Here is a 22,460-nt window from a genome sequence, read left to right as displayed (position 1 = left end):
GATAGGCAGCTTAGCTAAGTCCCTGGCATTTCAATTTCCAATGGGAGCCGATGTATACTCGTAGTTAGAGATATTTAGGATCGCTCTATACCTTTAATCATCTTAATCTTCATAAGCTCATAGTGCAGTGAAAAATTCTGGCTAGGGTCTATGGATTTCCAAATAAAAGCATTTAATCTCATTCTCGTTTTTTGTGTCGCTATTTCGTCACATCGTGTTTCAAATTACAACCTTTCTTATTAAATATTTTTCACTTCTATTAAAGCTTCCCATACTATGAAGTAGTTCAAATATATAAATATTTGACCGCTGACTGGAACAACGCGTATGTGTCTCATTCTGTATTAAGTACTGAATGTATTAAGACGCAAATTTTTTTTAGGTACCTTGAAGGTTATACGGTCATTAAAAAAAGCTTAGTGACCACAATTCGTTTGCTTAAGATTTCTAGGTCACGAAAATTTACTTAGGACCGATGAGTGAATACATATTTTTAAAAAGGCGGTCAGTCTCACTAGAATAATTAGGAAGATAATGCTGACATTTTACGAAGATCTCTAAAAGTGTATGTTTAATGTTGCTAGGCTGTATTCCCATACCCGATCCTGCGGACCGAATGGTAAACAGTCGACGTCACCCTAAGCACATCATTACGGATGCTCCCATTTCATTAACGGTGCTTTTAGTTAACTCAAGCACCGATCACCGTCCTCGCCGAACGCGCCGCTTGCGACGAACAGCTCGACGAGTAAATTAATCCATAGACACAGCCCACTGAGTTTCTTGCCGGATCTTCTCAGTGGATCGCATTTCCGATCCGGTGGTAGATTCTGCGAAGCACTGCTCTTACTAGGGCCAGTGTTAACAACACTCCCGGTTTGAGCCCGTGACTTACTCGCCCGGTTACGCTCACATAGCCTCTCAAGGCTATCAGCTTAGGTAGGGCAAAAAAAGGCTGTATTGATTTGATTGGTCGCGGTTTCCTTAGCCCATCTACTTATTTTGCCCAGTTTTTTTTTTTTACCTAATTGCTGGAAGCGTCGAAAGGTTATGCCAGCTTCTCCAGCGGCGAGCTCACGAGGCTAAGCCTGAGAGACTTCTAGCAATTTCCCTAGCAAGAGCAGTGCTTCGTTGAAACTACCGCCGGGTCGGAATAGCGATGAAAAGGTACGCCGAGACACTTAATCATTGTGTCTTTAGGATTTCTGAAGTCTGAAGGATAGTAAAGTAATATAACTATACATATAATCATAGTGCTATACGGTTAGAGTACTCGATTTAATTAAGGGTTAATGATTACCGGAACTCATAGACTTCAAAACATGAATCCTTGATAGCGTTCATCTTTGGACACGAGTTCAACGTCTCAATTATAACGTACGATGGGAGGCTTCTCTTTAAAATTGGTAGTGTGACTGCGTGATGGCAGATATAGGCAGAATGGTAGTACCTAGTAGTTAGTACCTTTACTAATTGCTATTACACGAAACTCTTCATCGGGGAAGTCGTTTGTTAATATTTGTTTACTGCATTATTATTATTTTTCTAAAAATTGGTTATTTGTGAAGGGATATGAGCCTCGATTTTGTCGCTTCTTTTGACACAAGCACAGGAAGTCCTATCATTTAAGTGGCGAAGACATGAATATCTGTATGCTTCGACATCCACTTGACATGAGATGGTTCGCCAGTCATCTTATTTTATTTTTTTATTGCTGAGATGGGTAGACGAGCTCACAGTCTACCTGGTGTTAAGTGGTTACTCGATAGACATCTACAATGTAAATGCGCCAACCACCTGGAGATATAAGTTCTAAGGTCTCAGTATAGTAACAACGGCTGCCCCATCCTTCAAACCGAAACGCATTACTGCTTCACGGCAGAAATAGAAAAGGTAGTGGTACCTACCCGTGTGGACTCACAAGAGGTCCTACTACCATCTGATCATTAATAGAGCAATAAAAAATATAGTTTTACAACAGAAGCAGAATGGTGGTAGTTAATGATAAAAGCCCAAAAATTCATAACGGCTTTATTAGTAACTAAGTAACCAGTGATCACTGAAATATACAAATTGATTTGAATATTTTAAAAACATCATGCAACCAAACAGATTTATGTTATAATAAAATTGTGCAGTGCGTGTCTAGCTTGGACTGTGATAAAATATTCAAATTTATTTATGTCAGATTAGTTTTTTTATGTGAACCAATAAGTCTAATTTGATTTAGTTTGCATTTTTACATCAACTTTGAATATTAATACGTGAAAATAGAAAAATATATTTAAATCATTGTTCGCCAATGTCCTTTATCTCGAATCCTTTAATGTAAATTATTTTGTTTAATATTATATAGCATTTATTGGTGGTAGGACCTGTTGTGAGTCCGCGCGGGTGGGTACCACCACCCTGCCTATTTCTGCCGTGAAGCAGTAATGCGTTTCGGTTTGAAGGGTGGGGCAGCCGTTGTAACTATACTGAGACTTTAGAACTTGTATCTTAAGGTGGGTGGCGCGTCTACGTTGTAGATGTCTATGGGCTCCAGTAACCACTTAACACCAGGTGGGCTGTGAGCTCGTCCACCCACCTAAGCAATAAAAAAAAAAAAATAGTCTATAGATTAAAATAATGTTGTTTTTTGTGAAATCACGGGAAATTTTTAATTAAATGAAAAATATAGAATTTAATGGACATCGAATTCTGATATCAAGCGCTGGTATCAAGTTCAATGAAATAAAAATTGTAAGGCAGCGGTTTGCAAATTAAACTTATAAAGTATCTTAATTTAATTATGTAATTTGGCTAATGACTCTCTGCTAGTACTCACGTAGTTTATCAAAATGTTAAAGCGTATGGATATTACCTTCTTTTTTTTTCCTACCTATGCTGATAGCCTTGAGAGGCTATTTCAGCTTCACCCTAACGTTTGTAGGTGAGCTCACAGGGCTCAAACCGGAGAGTTGCTAACACTGACCCTAGCAAGAGCAGTGCTTCGCAGAATCTACCGCCGGATCGGAAACGCGACCCGCTGGAAGATCCGGCGAGAAACTCAGTGGGCTGTGTCTATGGGTTAGTTCGACGAGGACGGTGACCGGTTCTTGTGGTGCCTAAAAGCACCGTTAATGGATCAGGAGGATCCGTAATGACGCGCTTTGGGCGACGTCGACGGTTTACCATTCGGTCTACTGGGTCGGGTATGTAGTTTCCAGCGGCTACGATGAGAGGGTTCTCATGTCGTGCCGCTTTCTCAAAATGGCGCAGCGATGCCGACTGTAGATACTTACATTACTTACTAACTGAATCGAGCTCCAGGTCATCGTAAGATCCACGTTCCTCAGGAACCATGGTGCTCCGACGGCTATCCTGCAGGGATATTACTAAAAACCAATGCTGGATATGAAAGTAATCTTTAACTGAATGAATTTTTTTTCTATCCAAATTACGGTTCATTGACAATGTTTTTTTATATTACCGAAAATGCATTAACAGACCAACTGCAACCCAGAGGGTATTTGTAGACCTCAATCACTTTAAAACATTAGAACGATCATGCCGCCCTTTAGATCGGAACGAATAATTGTTTAGTAACAAACAATGATTCTATCTCCCTAAGTAAATTTCAACTTGATTTACGAATAAATCAGATAAGTATGTCACCTTTGTGACTCGCATCAAATTATGCCAACGTTGCCCACTGAATTTCTCGCCCAATCTTCTCAGTGCGTCGCAATTCCGATTCGGTGGTAGACTCTGCGAAGCACTGCTCTTGCTAGGGCTAGTGTTAGACAATTCTCTCAAGTTGAGCCCGTGAGCTCACCTATCCATCCGGGCGTAGCTGGAAAATCGCCTTTTTAGCTACTAGCGCATAGTTAGGCGAAAAAAAAAGTATCCTGAAAATACGAATTGTATTCCTAGTGCATTCTTAACTATTATTGAATATTTTCATCACGCTGCTGATTTATATATGTATATATAAAAATGAATTGCTGTTCGTTAGTCTCGCTAAAACTCGAGAACGGCTGGACCGATTTGGTTAATTTTGGTATTGAATTATAATATTTGTGGAAGTCCAGAGAAGGTTTAAAAGGTAGATAAATATGAAAATGCTCGGAATAAAATAAAAATAACAATTTTGTTTTTCCTTTGATGTCCCCCCTCCCATCGGACGGATTCCTTTTGTTTCTTTTAAGTTTATTTTATACAAAAGTTTAGGTGTTTTATTTATCGATTGAGGCACTACGAAGTATGCCGGGTCAGCTAGAAGACCATAAATTTCGTTTCTTTGTTGCAAAGATCAAGATATTGGACTTTAATTTAAAACAATAAAAATTGGAATTAACTAGTAGACATTATGCATATAATTTAAAAAAAATCACCTGGCAGAAAACCTTTTATTGCTTCGATTAGGACAACTTCGAACAAGAAACAAGTTTAATAACAGTTTTGTTTTAGGTAAAACGCTCAAACATAAAACAAAATATTCAAAGGGAAATTCAAACTATCAATAAATTAGGATACTTATTACCATGCTATTCGCCACGAAATTCCTCCGTAACCGGCTCTTTAATGAAATACCAGTTAAAAATAAATAAATAAAGAAAAACTATCGTCAACGATAAAGTAAATTTAGTGGTGACATAAAAATCGATGCCTTTAACAGATTGAAGGTTAATGGAGCCTGCCTACAGAATTACACAATAAATATTACAAATATATGATTAATCTTTACAATGCGGTGTACGAAAGTAGGCGTTCACTAAGCAGACCAGGTTGTCGTCCGTTTTACATAATATGTAAACGTAGTAAGAGACTTGCTAGAATGCATTTAGTTCAGGAAACTGTTATTCCAAGATTCAGAGATTGGAGAATAGAATTACGATTCGAGAAAACCTATCCGAAATCCAGGTTTGAATGCGAATGTAATCAATTTTCATAACGATCGAGCGATCGCGTGCGACTGTTGACCTCACTGATGTATTTTAACTTAGTTGTAATACATTGCGGGTGAAGGATCAACAAACCAGACAGGAACACCATTAGAATTTTTTTTCAATTAATTTCAATTGTTGTCAGACGAACCGCCGATTTTGAGAAAAATAACCCCATAGTCCGATTTTTAGGGTGGGGCTTGGGGGAGGCCTATGTCCAGGAATATAGACGTCTGTGGGCTGATAGAAATAGAAACCCCATAGTCAGTATCTTTGTGTTCAAGATAAGTTCGCCTGTGTATTTTCATTTCTTCAACCTCAGTTAAGGTCTGCTTTTCTTGAGAAACTCAGCAATAGCTGTATAAGCTCAGCACTATAAGCTCTCAGCAAGCACTCAGTCATATACGTCACATATAATTATGTAAGGCATTATTAAGAATATATTTGTTTTAATTTACCAATTTCTATGTTTTTGCTTTTACTGTGAAAACAACACCTAATCTAACTCTTTGAGAATATGATGTATTTCCCCGACTCACCGCCACCCAAAAGAGGTATAAAAAATCGTCTCAAACATTTGAACCTTTTTTATATTGCTTTACAAACAACATTTTTAATATTACATCATCTTTGAGTATTATGTTCTTATGACTCATTCGTGCCGAAATGGTTAGCTGAGCGTTGATCATTAATAGAAGATTCTTGTATAACTTCTTACATGTAATATCACGAACAATAGCTCAATGGAACAGATCATTGTTGGATTTGAACTTTTGTATGTAATTATTTGTGAATTTGTAATCTCAAGAGCATCGTCGTGGGGTAGGCGAGATCACGTTTTTTTTTTAAATCATAACTAACATTAAATATTTAATATTCGACTACACAAGATGCGCTCATGTGGTGCTTCGTGACTATTCGGATAGCAAACAAAAGGTTAAAGATAAATTGTCATCTATAGCCCACTGCTGCGACTCCTGTATGATCAGGACTACAGTGGTGATCAAATCAAAGTATTTAATAGCAAAGAAACCCCCCCCCCCCCTATAGATAGACATAACACAAGGAGAGTAGTAAAACTCACACCAAATCTCTATCACCAAATATCTCTATCACCTTATCTCATGATAAGGCGACATTTAACACTGATGGTAGGAATCTGTGTTTCAAGTGTTTGATTTCGTGGCCCATCTGTTTTTTAGCGGCTACCACAGTCTATTGAGTTCACAAAGCAAATTCCCAACAGCTTCCTTGCAATAACCTTTCGTCCTCCAACACAAACGATTTCACTCCACCTTGCACTCTCACACCCGACGTCCGATCTCCACCCGGGGTTAGAACTATCAGAGTAGGAGGGCTCTCGCGGTCAAAACTTCCTTCCTTCATTCATTAGTAATGTCCAATTTAAATTCGACTACAGACTTCAGCAGGAAACGTTTTCCGACGGCTTATTTCCGATCCAAACTGATGTTATATTCCAACAGCAATCAGAGTCTGACCTTATTTATTTGAGGTCTGCGATTTTCTCCATCCACACAAATGTTGTATATCTGGTATATATATATCCACTAGGCGTTAAGTGATATTGTAACCTTCCAGTTTGTCGAAGACACCACACGTTTCGGTTCGAAGGGTGGGGTAGCCGTTGTAACTATACTGAGATCTTAGAACTTATATCTCGAGGTGGGTGGCGCATTTACGTTGTAGATGTCTATGGGCTCCAGTAACCACTTAACACCAGGTGGGCTGTGAGCTCGTCCATCCATCTAAGCAATAAAAAAAAAAAAACCAACCTTGATCTCTTGAGTGAGTCGCGATTCTAGTTCAGGTTCTTTCATGAAGCAGTTGCAGTCAAATTCTTAGCTAATTTCTCACCACCTGGCCTAGCCACCTAGTTCGGACACTTACATCGTACACAGGAAACTTAACTCGCAAAAAAATTAAGTAAGTTAACTTTGACAATGACAATGCTATCATCACCTTATGCTGAAATGATAAGAAATATGTCGTATATTTTAGAACCTCAGTAAAGTTGCATCGCTCGATACGAATATACGGGGCGTATTAACTTTTGAAAAGATTCACTCTTTCGAATATTACAGCACGTTTGTTGACAATGATAAAAAACCTTTCATAATTTAATTAATATTTCCTACCTATGCTAATAGCCTTGAGAGGCTATTTCAGCTTCACCCTAACGTGTAGGTGAGCTCACGGGGCTCAAACCGGAGTATTACTAACACTGGCTCTAGCAAGAGTAGCGCTTCGCAGAATCTACCACCGGATCGGAAACGCGACCCACTGAGAAGATCCGGCGAGAAACTAAGTGGGCTGTGTCTATGGGTTAATTCGCTCGTCGAGCCCTTCGTCGCAAGTGACGGGGTCAACAAGCACGGTGACCGGTGCTTGTGGTACCTAAAAACACCGTTAATGGATCGGGAAGATCCGCAATGACGTGTTTTGGGCGATGTCGACTGTTTACCATTCGGTCTACAGGATCGGGTATACAGTTTCCAGTGGTCACGACAAGAGGGTTCTCATGTCGTGCCGCCTTCTCAAAGTGGCGCAATAAGGTCATTAATGATTCGATGTATAATTTCTTCAACAAATTTCGAAGGGCCTCACGAGGTACCCTATTTATCATTGCCGCTAGTCAATGATGCATCTCATTGTTTTAGGCCCGGTAAGAAATCAGGTGCATTAGTGACGTCACGCGGGTCGCTGCAGCTGAAGCTATATAAAGACTCGCGCTGTGAACTCGCGCGAGTCGGATGACACCCGCGCACGCACTGTGACCTGACCGAGTGAAACGCCGCCGAACATTCTGAGAATACGTAAAAGTGTGTGTGCAGTAGTAGTAGTGTTGGTGTGAATTTTTTTTTTATTTGTATCCAGGTGAGATTATTTATAGTTAATACAAAAAAAAAATTAACAAAGAGGTTGTTATTTTTTTTTTTGTAAATATTTTCTTATAAATTTATGTGGTTTATCGAAAGGAAAACTTACATTGGGTGCGCCGTTCAAAAGACTTCAACGCGCGAACAATTTAAGCTTATTACACATTATTGCATGCGAATGGACTTTTATTTTTAATTAGATTGCAGATTAAATACAAAACAACAAAAACATATTCGATAAATTATTCAGTTCAAATAACCATGAAGCCGGTTTCGGCGACTTTTTTGTTATTATTATTTTAAATTTAGTAAATATGTATTAATTATTAAAATAATTCAATATTTACTGACTACAAAGAGTACAGTCGAGTAATAAATAATTTTCGGACAGACTTTGTCGCTTGATTTGTGAATCGAATGGTTAATGACAGCAAAGTTCAATGGTGAATCCTGGACAATATCTTTGTGAGAGAAATTTTAAATTTAGAATAAAAACTTTGACCTGGGACCGATGACTTTGAAACGTTTATTATTATTATTATTACATAATAGACGCGACTCGCGGTTTGACCCGTGTTAAGTTTTTTATCCAGATAATCTGAAACATTTTCCCGGGATAAAGAGTTACGTCATACTCTAGTCCTTATACTCCTAGTTGATTAGTAGATGCGTTGGTACGTAAAATCGTGAATCAGCTAACGAATTGTCCTATTTAACAGATACACCTGGTGTTGCCCGGGTCATATCACCGTGATAAAATAATCCTCTATGTTAATTCAGGCTACAAAGTATCTGAGTAAGAAATGTTTAAAAAAAAAGTACAGTAGCAAACAAACATGCAATAAAAATCATTTGTGTTATTACTTGTGGTAGGACCTCTTGTAAATCCACATGGGTAGGTACCACCACCCTGCCTATTTCTGCCTGCGAAGCAGTAATGCGTTTCGGTTTGAAGGGCGGGGCAGCCGTTGTAACTATACTGCGACTTTAGAACTCATATCTCAAGGTGGGTGGCAGTATTTACGTTGTAGATGTCTATGGGCTCCGCTAACCACTTAACACTAGGTGAGCTGTGAGCTCGTCCGTCCACCTGTGCAAAACAAATTACAATAAAATTTGTTAAATATATACTTAATTATATGTTAATAGGTAGTATAGTTTAGAAATTCCTTCATCCTACCGTGACGAGTCTTCCACCTACATCTCAAGGTCTACCATAAAGTAAAACTCAAATTACCATTATCAATACATTAAAAACACACCTCGCATATTTCCATATATCTGCTATAAATGTAAGATGTATAATAGTGAAGGTATGTTTAAGACATCTTTATCACTATTTGGGTAATATTTAGAGGTGTTTTGAATATGTTCATCTGGTCTTAAGTGATCAGCGGAGCTCAAAGAGATTACAACGTGAATACCGCTATCATTATTACTGGTGGTAGGACGTCTAGGAAGCAGTAATGCGTTTCAGTTTGAAGGGTGGGGCCGCCGTTGTACTGTTAAAAGTGAGACCTTAGAACTCATGTCTCAAGGTGAGCGGCAGTATTTACGTTGTAGATTTCTATGAGCTCCGGTAACCATTTAACATCATATGGGCCGTGAGCTCGTCCACCTATTTGAGCAATAAATAAATAAAAATATCACTACGAAACTAGAGAAAGAAGCTTTATTGTAACATATATAGTAATTATTTTTCCTTGAATTTATCAACCAATGCACTTATTACGCTCTTTTCGGCGTGTTTCTTCGCTGACTGATAGATAATACCTAAGGCATTAAGTTTGCAGATTCATATTAAGCCGTATGAAGTGGAATAAAAATTAATATACGCCATATCCGGGTAATGATTACAGTCTTAAAAATACATAGATGTTGAATGCGTATACAGTAGTAGGGTAGAATTAAACAAAACTGGCAAGCAGACTGCTCTGTCCCTTCATTGAGTTGTTCGGAGTTATCCTGGGAACTGTGTTGGGTCAATCAATACATTGTAAAACTGAATATTAAGAACATTACCTTCTGCCCCGGTTTCTAATTATTACCTAACAATGAGTAGTCATGAGCGTGATAATATTGCCAGCCGCTCTCACATATTTTTACTAGTGGTAGGATCTCTCGTGAGTTCGCGCGGGTAGGTACCACCACCCAGCTCATTTCTGCCGTGAAGCAGTAATGCGTTTCGGTTTGAAAGGTGGGGCAGCCGTTGTAACTATATTGCGACCTTAGAACTCATTTCTCAAAGTGGGTGGCGCATTTACGTTGTAGATGTCTATGGGCTTTAGTAACCACTCAACACCAGGTGGGCTGTGAGCTCGTCCACTCATCCCACCGTATATAGACGGGCGTTTAAGTCGAAGCGCATATGAACATAGACATAGAAATACTTTATCGTGTTACAATGCATCTTATCTTCGATTTCGGGGACGCGTTGTGTCACACAAAGTAGAAAGTGCAGTGCGAACCAGACCCGGGTCACGGGGCTCCGCTTCTTCATTTTCCGTCCTATTACTTAACTATATAGTAGTGCACAGAACGCTCTACGTAAATGTTGCATTGATGAGAATTCTTAGTTCATAAACGCGTCGTGTACGAAACATCGCAATCTATTGTTGTGGGTTTTGAATAGGGTTGACGCGTTCCCTAATTTTTTATGAAGAAAAATCTCGAAATTTTAAGATAATATATATATATATATATATATATATATTTGTATTGCTTAAATCAAATCAAATCAATACAAACAAATAATTATTCAACATAAATGAAAGTACATACTGGTTGAACGTCAAAAAGAACTACCGCCAATTCACAAGAACTAGCCTCTGTCCTGAGAAGAACTGACAAGAAACTCAGCGGACAAGTCTCTTTTGTAAATATTAGATTAAAAAAATTTAATATTAGATTTTTTTTAAATATTCATTTTTACAAGGAGTATTGTAACGTAACAATTATTGCAATATTGAAATGCCCGGAGCGAGCAACTCATTCCCACTTTGTGCAATCTTCTAGATAACCATTGACTTTATAGTAAGCTTTATTACACTTAGATTGGTGGACGAGCGCACAGTCCATCTGGTGTTAAGTGGTTACTGGAGCCTATAGACATCTACAACGTAAATGTGCCACCGACCTTGAGATATAAGTTTTAAGGTCTCAAGTATAGTTACAACGGCAACCCCACTTTTCAAACCAAAACGCATAACTGCTTCATGGCAGAAATAGGCGTGGTGGTGGTGGTACCCGTGCGGACTCACAAGAGGTTTTACCACCAGTAAATACATATGATAGAACATAATAATAATAATAATAATATTTGAAACTTTCATTAGACTTTATAACAAAAGACTAAAAAATTGTGATGGGTGGTGGAAAATTGTGGTGAATTATGATCTGGTTAAGAATTTTACATCTAAGAAGTCAGTAAGCAGTTTTCTAAATGATTCTTGTCTACCTCATGGTTGTCTGGAAGAGATCGCTCTTAGCGATAAGACCGCCAATTGTACTTTTTTTGCATTGAAAGTTTAACATTGTTTTGGTGTACAATAATGAAAATGAATCCAAATATGAGTCTACTTAATAACCTCTACAGGGTTCCGTAAAACGCTTCTGAACGTCCTTATGAAAAAAACTGTCGCCACAATTTGCAGTAAATTCAAAGAGATTTCTAAGAATTCATAATTAATAAATATTTTGCGAATATAAATTTGACGCTGATTTTGGGTAATCATTTTAAAGGTGCAATTTCAAATAATAATAAAAAAAACTCTCTATTGAAGGTACAATTTTAAACAATATAAAAAATTAAAAAAATCTTCAGAGTGTCAGCCCTACAGCCCTATCTATCATCTCCCGAGTTACCTTAACAAGTTACTCGATTCGGCTCATAGTCGAAGATTTTTAAATCTTGACCCCTTTGTTTTTCTCTGAGGTCGACTGCTACTTACTCTAAGGATGCGTTTCCTATCCAGATCAAGATAATCAAATAAAAACAATTACGAAATATATACTCAGTGGTGGAACGTTGAAGGTCGCATTTTAATTGTTACGCTAAATAAATAGAATCTTAAAACGGTTTGCTATTTTAATACGCAGTTGATACATTAGCAAAAATATTAATGGTAAAGTCATTACGATTTGTCAATGCTTGCGGAGGTACAATATATTGAGAAAACTTTACTTATATTTCATTTTAGATCGGTTTTTGAGTATTAGGTCACTCGAAAGATGTAACAAATGAGAAGCCTATCTTCTAATCTCTGAAGCAATGACGGTCTCAAGAGTATGTTAAAATAATACAAGCCAAGCTTCGAACTATAGTCTCAAAAGCTGTGGCGTTTTTACCTAATGGTATTAACTCTGACCCAAACCCTAACCACAGATTACTAAATATCCCTAACTCTAACCCTAATTCGGGCCGACCCATCTTCAATAAGAGAGTAGATTTTCCAGTTACAAATAAAATAGTTATGTAGGATACATAACAAGATAGTTTCATATACACATAATATGCATATATGTAAATTACTTAAATAGATACTTGTGTTTGGAGAATCATCGAAATTAGACCTCGATCGCTAATACCTCAAAAGATAGATTAATACGATACCAATATGTTATAGTTACTCTTTTGTTTTATAAAATTTAAACCAAAGTTCGTCGAAAAAATCGTTGATAAACCATCTAGAGATTTCAACGTCATCTATATATTAATACGTGAAGTAAAAACTTTGTATCCCTTTTGAATGAAATGATATGGGATGAAATATAATCGCAGTAAAATGGTGGTCATTTACTGAGATTTTTTCAGTGGACTTTTTGGAGGAACCCGAGAAGTTAAGCAGCTTTGTTTCATTTTCCCACATTTGTGCACTTTCACAGATATTAAACAGTTAATAAACCACCATTATTACACATTTAAACCTGAAGAAACACTAAATAGACAAAATAAAACAAATCACACAACTTCACTCCTCGCGTTCCCGCCAAAAAGTCCTCTTGACGTCTGTTGTCAAATTGAGAATAGATTAAACATCGTTTGTCTTTGTTAATATTTTTTATAGTGTAGTCTTGGCGAAATTTGTTGTGATTATAGAAGTATAATATATACAATCACAATAGTGTACAAACTTACAATTCCAATTAATTATAGTCGAATTTCGACTACTGCGGGACCTCTAGTATCTCTAGATCCTTGGTGGTATTCACGATCTCTATTGGCTTTAAAAGCCATTAAAATACTGTCGCGAGCTGATCCATATGTGGTTTGTTATTTGTTGTTCGTATTCGCGAGATATTATACTCCGAACATATAAAAGTCAGACACACCAATTCGAAAATATCTATAATGTGTACAATATTAAAATATAAACCAAAAGTAAAATAAACAACGCTAGACACTGGAAGACACGAATTAAAACCAAAATTACGTTTTTATAAACAACTTAAATCGACGCGCGCGAATCTCGTTGCATGACGTCACGGGACACCTGCGCGTTCGGGAACCCCGATCGCGACCGATGACGCCCGAGTACGATCGAATGTTGCACGCTACACATACATGTAATAAAATTAAACATTGATTCCTTTAAAGCCTTTGTCAAACAGAACGCGTAATTAGCGCGCGTCAGAGCGCTATACTGACGCCGCGCTATGACGCCGAGATGTGTTGTACTACTATGGTAACATACCGTCAAACAGAGCCCATGGCTATAAGTACGCAGCGCTCTGTCGCGGCGTTAGGACGCTTTGACGTCAAACGTTGTAATCTTTTACAAATTTTATTTTAGCGTCCGAGTGAATGTTTATTAAAATACTAGATAATGCCCGAAAAAATGATATAAATAGTTAGAAAATACCCATGCTTATACAATGCCACATCTGAATCACTCGATTTCTTAGTACTTTTAAATTTTCACACTGCTATCGAAAGGCACTATGATTTGGCGAATGCGTTGCGTCAAGGAGCGTTAGACTCATCTAGTCAATTGGTGTGACATGAAAAGAGCGCGACGTTAAGTACGCGTTCTGATTGACGAAGGCTTTAGTATTCGATAGGCACGCAGTGTAAAAAAATTAGCCTTGTTCGCTTTCCATTACGGCCTCATAAATTATGATATAATTCCAACCATGCTATCTTTTTTTTGTAGTTCTGGAACGATTACTTGACACTGTATCCATAATGTGATACGTCTTCCAACAAAAACTCTTTCGCAATACAGATTGAGTATTCCACGCGTTATGTTCGTATTTGTAAACAATGAGACGGCTATTAATGCACGGACATACCGTCGTTTTGAATCACTCTCATACATTCAATGTGCCGACCTACATGACCGAGATTCAAAAAGTCGAGATTGGAAAATTGTAATCGCGTATTCAGCTGTTTTTTTTTTGTGGTTTGCTGCTACCGTCGTAGTTCAAATATGAAAAGAACTTATTACGCGTTATTATATCTTCTTTAAGAAATAGAAATATGTGTCTCTCTTATGAATGAATGAGTGGCACCTGTGACAGAGAAGCTGAGGAGTGCGCGTTTGTGACGGTATGGACATGTGATGAGACGAAATGAAAATGAGGTTGTTAAGAGAGTGTTAACTATGAATGTGGAAGGATTTAGAGGAAGAGGTAGACCTAAGAAGAAATGGATAGATTGTGTGAAAGACGATATGGGTAGGAGTGGAGTGAGCGAAGAAATGGTATATGATAGAAGAGTATGGAAGGAGCAAACATGTTGCGCCGACCCCAGGTGACTGGGAGAAGAGCAGGATAATGATATGTCTCTCTTATGAATGTAATTGGTTTCTGGGTTTTTAAGTGGCATAGTAAAAGAAGAAAAAAACGCGCTTAAATTATAAACCGAACTAATTATTAATGTCATATTTGTCATAAAGTTAATGTATTGTCACCGAATCTTCATCATTTAATCATTTTTAAGATAATCGGCCTTCTTGAAGTTGGTGAATATACGTTCAAAGATTACTTTACATACATACCAAGCTAATAAAATCATGCTACAAAGCGATGCCATTTGGTGGTAGGACCTCTTGTGAGTTCGCACAGGCAGGTACCACCACCCTGCCTATTTTCAGCCGTAAAACAGTATTGCGCTTCGATTTGAAGGGCAGCCGTTGTACTGTTAAATCGGAGACCTCAGAACTCATGTCTCAAGGTGGGTGACGGCATTTACGTTGTAGATGTCTATGGGCTTCGGTAACCACTTAACATCAGGTGGGCTGTCAGCTAGACCACCCATCTATGCAATAAACAAAAAAAAACTTAGGAAACAAATTAAAAATCACCCACCTACAAGCAAGCACTTGTTCGACTTTAAATTGAAGTTACGGAGCCGGTACAACGTCTCTTACGAATTAATTAAGCGGATTTGAATTTTTAATTACTCAGAACCACAATACAATAGTTGAGTGGAACGAAGCGGTGTTCGTAAAAATAACTTTCTCCCTTGAAAATCGTAAGTGGAACTAAACTTATTGCATTTCCATTTTTGTTGTGTGGACTCGGTGAAACCTCGTCGGACTGTCTATAGTGTAAAATAAATCTACCCACAATTAAAAAAAAAAAGATTTTACTACCTTTTCATGACCCGGATGGGATTCATCAATACGATCATTGCTTAGACAGCTTAGACACACACACACACATAGGGGCATAATGATAACGTCTCACAGTCACACGTGTAGTCAAAGTACAATATGTACATTTTCAAGTTCCCATTACAACCAATATCAGTTAGGTTCATTACCTTACCGTATTAAGTCAAACCGATCAGTGTATCTTTAACAGCGCCTCGTTAGTTGGAGATCCGTCTTCACCAATGGGATGAGATATTTGGCCCTATATTCTTTCCCAAGGTCAAAAACTATTTCCAAACATTGATGATATTATTCGTAATTAGTTATCAAAGCTTTATTAGCCCGTTGTAAAAAAAAAACGAAAATTGGCTGTCGATTTAATAGAGCTCAAACATTCATTAACATAAAAAAATAGTAGCATCGTACGTTCGTAAAAAAATAAACGTTCAATCGGATTATATAGTGTTTTTTAATCTTATTTGTTTGCTTTTCGAAAAACGGTTTTACTATGAATAAGAACATAAATCAGTACCTAGTTTTCTTTATTTTTATCTTATCTTATACCTTTAAACGAGCAATTCTTGTATAAATATACATGATCTGAATCTCGGAAACGGCTCCAACGATTTTCATAAAATTTAGTATACAGGGGATTTCGGGGGCGATAAATCGATCTAGCTACGATTTATTTTCAGAAAATGTTGTTTTATTCGTGTTTTCAATAATCAACTTTATCGATAATCAACTTTATGACTCTTCCCGACAACTATTGGCGAATAATAATACTATTTTTCTTAATCGAGAGCAATAACTGCTTTAAATACACAACAAGATGGCGTTATAAAAAAAAAACGATTAAAGCTCGGTCATCATCTAGTTTAACTTAAGCAGACACATTTCTTTTATTTATAAAATTCATACAAACCTATAGTTTTCGCAAAACATGTGGCAACTCTGAACGATCTTTGTTTCTTTTTAAGGCATCGATTTATCTTTTTATTGTTTCGGAGCTTTGAGGTCTCCGTTATGGTTCAGACGACCTCCAGACTCTAGATGCATAATAAATTAGCTTAAAATCACACACAAAAAGAAGTTTTGTTCGACTCGAAAGCTAAAACGTCGCGGCTATGTAGCTTCGGTTACGTTATCGGATATTTATAATAATAATTATAATGGTTTGGCTAACGTTTCATAATATGTCTTGACAATCGAATTTATCATCTGTTACCATCTGTTTATCATCACCCCTTAACACTAGGTGGGCTGTGAGCTCGTCCACCCATCTAATCAATAAAAAAAAAGGTGGTAAACGCTGTATATGGACAAAAGTTCATTACGTCCTGAATTCTGAAGGCTGAAGGGCTCTAAGGTCTCAGTAGAATAGAACTTTCATCCAGTCTGAAGCCTATTCCCAGTGTGGCTTCTGGTGTTCGAATGTCACAACCCCCAGACTCCATCTCTTCTAAGAGCGATACTCTCTGCGAACAACCAGCAACATTCTAGCCTCAATGGTTATTTATACCAATGAGAATCCTATTACACCAATAACAATCGACTACTAGACTTGATTTTTTTAATTTATTCTTTTTTATATTCGCTTGTTTTAATCATTCTGCGATCACATAAAATTTCAACATTTATTCTTTGTTTTTATATTAACAAACATTTTTCTAATCTATTCCGTTTTTTATTAATTATTTCGTATTAAAATTGTTATTTATTTAACACTTTAACGAGCCATTTGACATTTGTGATAATAATTATTTATCATTAATGACTTAGAATGAGTATTTCGATTTTATAGTTGTAAAACCTGAGTCTTAATGAATTTTCGTTTGGAGATAAATCAAAAGGTAGCAACAGAAAAGAAATCGTTGTCAAAGGCTCATCCTTTCGGTCATTCGCTTGATAAAACGGAAATAAAAATGTATTATTCATTATTACTGCTTTTTTTAAGGGATTTTATGACCTGGTAACTAAGACCTTTAAGTCAAGTCTTATTTTAATTGTAATGAACCTTTTTTATATGAAAGATGAAATGAAAAGAAAACGAAATGAAATGAAATGAGATGAGATGATAATAATATATATCGTATGAAATATAATCTCAGTAAAATAGTGGTTATTCCCTGAGATTTTTTCAGTAGACTTTTTGGAGGATCCCTAGAAGTTACGTTCAGCGGCTTTGTTTCATTTTCCTACATTTGTGCACTTTCACAGATAGTAAACAGTTAATAAACCACCGTTATTACACATTTAAACCTGAAGAAACACTAAATAGACAAAATAAAACAAATCACATAACCTCACTTCTCGCGTTCCCGCCAAAAAGTCTTCATTATTCATTATTATCTTCTGCTTAGGCGTATTTTGAACAGATTGCTACAAATATCCGTTGCGAAAGATGGGCATGCTCTATAAGTATCATGCAATAAGGACTTCGCCTAAAGTCTCAAGATTGCATTCACAATCTGCTCATTTAGACCTAAAAAAAAAAGGAAAAAAGCATTATTATAATATTTACCGTATTGTATGTCATGTGTATGTACGCTATGTTTTTTTTTCAGTTAATATTCGTAGTACAATACTTAAATACCACCAGGCACCGTTGGCTGATGGTAGACCGCGTTCCCCCGACCGCTTTGGGGGAAGGTGTAACGCGGCGCCATCAAAGCGGGCTCTCGGCCCGCTGAACGAGGGAACCGGTGGTCGTTTCGCTGGCGGTCACCGGTCCGGCGTCCGTGGGACGGTGGGATGGATGTAATGTGCTCTGCGCCAACCCTGTCCCGCCGTTTCAATAGCCCCGACTGGGCTCCGGCCCGGTCCGAGGTAGGGCGCCGGTTGTGAGCGGCAGGTTTTTAGTGAGGTTCAACTCCCACATACCCCACCTGCCGCGCGGGTGGGGATCCGGCGATTTTCTCCTGTGGAAAAAAAAATAATAAAAAAAGGCACCGTTGGTTGACCGATAAATTTTTTTTTTTTTTAATTTTTTTTTTTTAAATAAATAAATAAATATTTACTAACAATCACGCCACGTTAACTGGTCCCGTGATAAGTTCGTAAAGAACTTGTGTTACAGGTACCAGATAACGGAAATAAATGTAAGATTTTTATTATACACATACATAATATATTTAATATACATCCATAACCCTGGAACAGACATTTATATTTATCATACAAATATCTTCACTTGGCGGGATTCGAACCCGCAACCCCCTTGTGTAGTGACCATGTCACTTACCACTACACCAGACGGCCGATAAAGAAAGTTTTTGGCATTAGGTCCGCCTCTGTACTCTTGTGTATAAAGTTGAACAAATAAAACTAAATGAAAATTTATAATCTTCCAATCAGTAACGCTCATTCGATTGTCACGCCAATAAAATCCGTTTATAGGCACATTTACTATTTATTACACGGCTCTTTGTATTCCGGTTTCGGTGAGAGAGCAAGTGAAATTGTTAGTTGCAAGTTCAAAGGGCAGCCTTGACCAGGTTAAGACGGGAATCCGATGCTTTGTTAATTTGTTTATGTACGAAACAACATCGCGGTAGGCAGCGGCTTGGCTCTGCCCATGGCATTGCTGAAGTCCATGGGCGACGGTAACCACTCACCATCAGGTGGGCCGTATGCTCGTCTGCCTACAAAGGCAATAAAAAAAGAAAAAAAAAGAAAAACAATCAAACTTTTGTTCGGATCGAAAAAAAAAATTTTTTTCTTGGTAGTGTGGAACCGTGTTGTAAAATACCGCGTAATAGGAGTCTTACCTGCATTCTCAAAACTACAGTTAAATGTAAAGAAGCAGAGTATTCAGTATTTAAAGTTTAAATAGAATAAGTTCAAAGCAGACATTCTGTTTTAATAGGACATATTATATATACATTGATATGTATATTCATCTCTTTCCTGCACTATATCTAATTGAAATTACGGCCTCTACACGACAGAGAGGTCTAGGTTTTTCTTAATCCTACCCCAAGGGACGTACAGAAAACGCGTATTAGACCTCTTTTCCCACTTCAGGTGTTAAATAGAAAAAGTGCTGCTTTTTTTTGGGGACCCTGCTTAAACTCTTACTTAAAAGACGAAGATGTGTACAATAAATGTCACAATTTAGTTACTGTACAATTGAGGTGCCATGACAAAATCGTCAGAAATACTTACTACAAATTCATTTTGTTGAAGAGAGATCATCAATAAAAACTATTGTTCATTAATCACGGTGACGTATGTTTGGAAACTTCGATTATTTTCTAAATTCAAATCATGTTGAAAGAGATTGCGAAAAAAAATATGAAAACTTCTTGCGATCGGCCTTTTTGTGAGAACTGATGGTAGGGCGTCTTGTGAGGAGGGGTATGTACCAACACCATTCCTATATCTGCCGTGAAGGTCGGTTTTATAGGTGAGGCAGCCGTTGTAGTGTAAAGCTGAGATTTAGAACTCATATCTCGAATTGGGTGCCAATGGTTACGTTATTGATGTCCATGGGTTCTGGTGACCACTTAGCAGCAAGTTCGCTAGCCCGTCTAAACAATAAAAAAATGATTGGCTAAGATGTATAATAGCTATTGTAAGGGAGTCGGTACTAAATACCAGCATAGACCCACTATATCACCGGTAATTCCTTCACCGTAAGATTGTTTCGTGAGAACATCTTACGTTTACCTTTCCTTAAAAAAAAAGGTATCTATATATTAATACGTGAAGCAAAAAATTTGTACCCCTTTTTACGAAAATTGCGTGGACGGAGGAGTATGAAATTTCCCACGCTTATCAAGACTATAGAGAAAGAGATCAGAATGTTAATATTTTTTGAAATTATGCATAAAAATACATTAGATCAGTAAAAAAAAACATTAGACACACTACCATTTATTTGACACAGACACGCTTATAGAAATGTGACAATGGCACCTTCTTAATGTTCAAACTTATAATTTAAATTAATTATGGTCGAGTTTCGACTACTGTGCGACCACTAGTTTAAATAAATACAAAACTAAACCAAAACAAGTGATAAAATGGCTGAAGAATCGAAATATAAAAGCTATTCGTAGGCGAATGTCAGAGGTCGATAAGCGAAAGTGTAGTTACGTGTGCATTGCATAACACATAGTAAATATGAGTTTTATTGCATTCACATGTGTTAAAGCGTATGTGCCGGTGAATAGATCGGTTAGGCAATGTCGTGTGTAGCCCGGATTCTGATGGGTGACCGTTTTTAGATGAATCACGTAGTCTGCGCATCTACGCGAATCACTAGGTCGGAAACAAACGGACTAAGTTGGCCCAATAACCCAATGGCAAATTTGTAAAACAGATAACCATTTATCGATATCGGTGGTAATCGATAGTATTGGTTACGTAGAATTACGAAAGACAATATTATTATTATTAATTTTTTTAGGTATGAGATATAAGTTCTAAAGTCTCAAGTATAATTACAACGGCTGCTCCACCCTTCAAACCGAGACGCATTACTGCTTCATGGCAGAAATACTCGGGGTGGTGGTACCTATCCGCGCGGACTCACAAGAGGACCTACCACCAGTAATTACGCAAATTAAAATTTGCGGGTAAATTTAACAAACTTATTTACCTACGCATTGTAAGGTTAAAAGCAACCATTTTGGCCAGTCAACACGGAGAGACGAGGAATACAATTTCTTCGTGTTGAGAGTGAGTCTGGCTGTCCAACGAGGCAACGTAGCCAGTATCTTGGGGACTGTACCTCCTTCAAGCGCGTTGGAAGATCTGTTCTACTGTGTGGGTTGAGTTATGTTAAATTATTTTGATTTGACTTTTTGTTAATAAACACTAAGAATAAAATAAAAAAATCCTTCGTGTTTATTATTTTGGCATTGTAAAGTATTTAAGCTCTAAATGCTTAGCGGGACCAATCTTTGTGGCGAGGCTTGGGGTGGCCTGTGTCCAACAGTGGACGTATGTGAGCTGATAGAATAGAAAAATAAAATTGTATTGTTACAGCATCTACAGTATTTATCAGTGGCTGTTTCTGGTCCGACCAGGGCATTGCATTTCTGATTTGTTTTTACTACATAGATAAACATTTATAGAATGCTAATAAAAGATCGAGATATTTAATCACTAAATATCATTGTCTCGATGATATCTTCACGACTGTCAAAGCAGAAACCAATTCAGCCACATCACTTACGTGAACTGAAACAAAATGAACCTAATGCGGCTTCCACACTTTTACTTTCAAGCTTACAGTGCATTTTAAATGTAAAAATAAACGATTTGTATTTAGTTATATGTATAGTTATTATTTTACTGTAATTTACGTCATCAAGTGGATATATAGGTAAATGTGGCAGTCGGCCTAGAAGACTTCCGTGAGACCATCTTTATTGTTAGCATTGTACCATTGACTTTTCGATTCAAATCGATTTTAGTATCGATTAAGCATTTAGTGTTATAGCACAATACATTATAATAGTCAATTTGAATTTCAATTCATATTTTAATTCTTTTTCCTTGAGTTTGTTGTTTTTCAATTCGAATTTGAAAAACAAATTCGATCTCATAACATCTTAGTGACATGATCTTTGTATTTTGATAGATGGTAGGTAGTTTTTGAAAACTGTTAATGTCTAGTTTGACATTTCAAAGCGTTTTACGAAATTGGTATTCTGTTTATATATGACATTCAAATACGCGAATTTACGACAATTAAACAGACGGGATCCAAAACTGAAACTATCTAATATTAACTGAAAAGATTTAATATTACTGAACTTAAAAGATTTAATATTAAAAACACATTATTCTAGCAACGCGCGAAATTGTGCGATTTATCTCTTCCACAGACTATACAAGATGCTAGGGATCCCTTCTCAAAGCCTAAGTCGTAAAAACGGGCTTCTCTAGCTAGAGAAATAGCAGATTTTTAATCTCAAAACAGATGAAGCCCTCAGCGGTTGGCGTCGAAAAAATCACATTGCTTCTGATTTTTCATTGGGGTTTTGCCGCCTCATTTTGGCGCGAAACTAACACGCGTTTGAACTACT

At 37.2% G+C, this 22,460-nt stretch overlaps 1 protein-coding gene across 3 annotated transcripts in view; it reads left to right on the top strand.

Moving 5' to 3' along the window:
* Positions 1–7,692: 7,692 nt before the first annotated feature.
* The window catches only part of LOC110386795 (mucin-2), an 86,291-nt gene continuing 71,523 nt past the window's right edge, over positions 7,693–22,460 (top strand). For all 3 annotated transcript variants that reach the window (XM_062672008.1, XM_062672007.1, XM_062672006.1), the window contains exon 1: positions 7,693–7,823. The gene's annotated coding sequence lies outside the window, so the exon portion shown is untranslated. The remainder of the gene's footprint in view (positions 7,824–22,460) is intronic.

This window comes from Bombyx mori, chromosome 14, assembly GCF_030269925.1.
Source record: "Bombyx mori chromosome 14, ASM3026992v2".
Taxonomy (NCBI): Eukaryota; Metazoa; Arthropoda; class Insecta; order Lepidoptera; family Bombycidae; genus Bombyx; species Bombyx mori.
The sequence above is the reverse complement of the archived record's forward strand: the minus strand, read 5'-3'. Positions and strand labels throughout refer to the sequence as shown.